The sequence below is a fragment of the Tasmannia lanceolata genome, unplaced genomic scaffold (assembly GCF_043159265.1).
Source record: "Tasmannia lanceolata isolate RefF3 unplaced genomic scaffold, GAP_Taslan_0.1 ptg000003l, whole genome shotgun sequence".
Classification (NCBI taxonomy): Eukaryota; Viridiplantae; Streptophyta; class Magnoliopsida; order Canellales; family Winteraceae; genus Tasmannia; species Tasmannia lanceolata.
In genome coordinates this window covers 22130485-22132864 of record NW_027518680.1, presented here as the reverse complement: position 1 = coordinate 22132864, position 2380 = coordinate 22130485, and positions in this window count along the sequence as shown.

Sequence of the window (2380 nt, the reverse complement as noted above, 5' to 3'; positions counted from 1 at the left end):
GCTGAATCCGTGCCCTTTTACCCAACTTGATTCTCTCCCTTATCCAAAAATGGGATTTGGGAGAATCAGAAGGTAAAAGGGGGATTTACTTTGCTGAATCTGTGCCCTTTTACTCAACTTGATTCCCTTCTTTACCCAAAAATGGGATTTGGGGGAATCGGAAGGTAAGAGGGGAATTTACTTTGCTGAATCCGTGCCCTTTTACGTAACTTGATTCCCTCCCTTACCCAAAAATGGGATTTGGGAGACTCAGAAGGTAAGAGGGGGATTTACTTTGCTGAATCCATGCCTTTTTACCCAACTTGATTCCCTCCCTTGCCCAAAATGGGATTTGGGGGAATCAGAAGGTAAGAGGGGGATTTACTTTGCTGAATCCGTGCCTTTTTAGTCAACTTGATTCCCTCCCTTACCCGAAAATGGGATATAAGGGAATCAGAAGGTAAAAGTGGGATTTACTTTGCTGTGTCCGTGCCCTTTTACTCAACTTGATTCCCTCCCTTACCCACAAATGAGATTTGGGGGAATCAGAAGGTAAGAGGAGGATTTACTTTGCTGAATTTGTGCCCTTTTACCCAATGTGATTCCCTCCCTTACCCAAAAATGGAATATGGGGGAATCAGAAGGTAAGAGGGGGATTTACTTTGCTGAATTCGTGCCCTTTTACTCAACTTGATTCCTATGGGATTTGGGGGAATCTGAAGGTAAGAGGGTATTTACTTTACTGAATCTGTGCCCTTGTACTCAATTTGATTCCTTCCCTTACACAAAAATGGGATTTGGGGGGATCAGAAGGTAAAAGGGGGATTTACTTTGCTGAATCCGTGCACTTTTACTCAACTTGATTCTCTCCCTTACTCAAAAATGAGGTTTGGGGGAATAAGAGGGTAAGAGGGGGATTTACTTTGCTGAATCCGTGCCCTTTTACGTAACTTGATTCCCTCGCTTACCCAAAAATGGGATTTGGGAGACTCAGAAGGTAAGAGGGGGATTTACTTTGCTGAATCCGTGCCCTTTTACCCAACTTGATTCCCTCCCTTGCCCAAAATGGGATTTGGGGGAATCAGAAGGTAAGAGGGGGATTTACTTTGCTGAATCCCTGCCCTTTTACTCAACTTGATTCCCTCCCTTACCCGAAAATGGGATATGGGGGAATCAGAAGGTAAAAGTGGGATTTACTTTGCTGAGTCCGTGCCCTTTTTCTCAACTTGATTCCCTCCCTTACCCAAAAATGGGATTTGGGAGAATCAGAAGGTAAGAAGAGGATTTACTTTGCTGAATCTGTGCCCTTTTACCCAACGTGATTCCCTCCCTTACCCAAAAATGGAATATGGGGGAATCAAAAGGTAAGAGGGGGTTTTACTTTGCTGAATCCGTGCCCTTTTACTCAACTTGATTGCTATGGGATTTGGGGAAATCTGAAGGTAAGAGGGGATTTACATTACTGAATCTGTGCCCTTGTACTCAACTTGATTCCTTCCCTTACACAAAAATAGGATTTTGGGGGATCAGAAGGTAAAAGGGGGATTTACTTTGCTGAATCCGTGCACTTTTACTCAGCTTGATTCCCTCCCTTACTCAAAAATGGGATTTGGGGGAATCAGAAGGTGAAAGGGGGATTTACTTTGCTGAATTGGTGCCCTTTTACTCAACTTGATTCCCTCCTTTACCCAACAATGGGATTTGGGGGAATCAGAAGGCAAGGGTTGTCTTTCTTCATTAAATTTGAACCCTTTGCTCAACTGGATTCCCTCATTGACGCAGAAATGGGATTTGGGGGAATCAGAAGGCAAGGGTGGCCTTTGTTCATTAAATCCGAACCCTTTCGTAATCTTGATTCCCCTCCTTTACCCGAAAAATGGGATTTTGGGAAATCAGAAGGCAAGGGTGGACTTTATTTACTAAATCCAAGCCCTTTGCTCAACTTGATTCGCTCCTTTACCAAAAATGGGATTTGGGGATCAGAAGGCAAGGGAGGATTGTTTTTACCGAATCCGAACCCTTTTGACGGGAACTGTTTTGATTGCTTGTCCTAGAAGCTAACTGTGAGGGTATTTGCGTCCCCGAAATAGTTTCTTACCTGAAAGCTTTCCTTTTAAATCCCTCCAATTGTGCCACGTATGTAGGCAACACCTTATTGGAAGTACGGGGATGTTTATCTAGACGTGTATAAACCTTAACCTAAAAGGGGTTTTTCCATCGTCTCTCTTAGGTTAATTACTTTTCGACAAACTAGGGTTCCATTGCCTGGGGAAATTATCCGGTGAACTTTTCAGCGACTGGTTAAGCTTGCATCTCTTCCCAGAGCTTCTTGGTTGCCAGCTGCGACTTGATTCATCTTCCTCCTTGGAGCTTCGTATTCCCGTTTGTCGTTTCTTCTGGT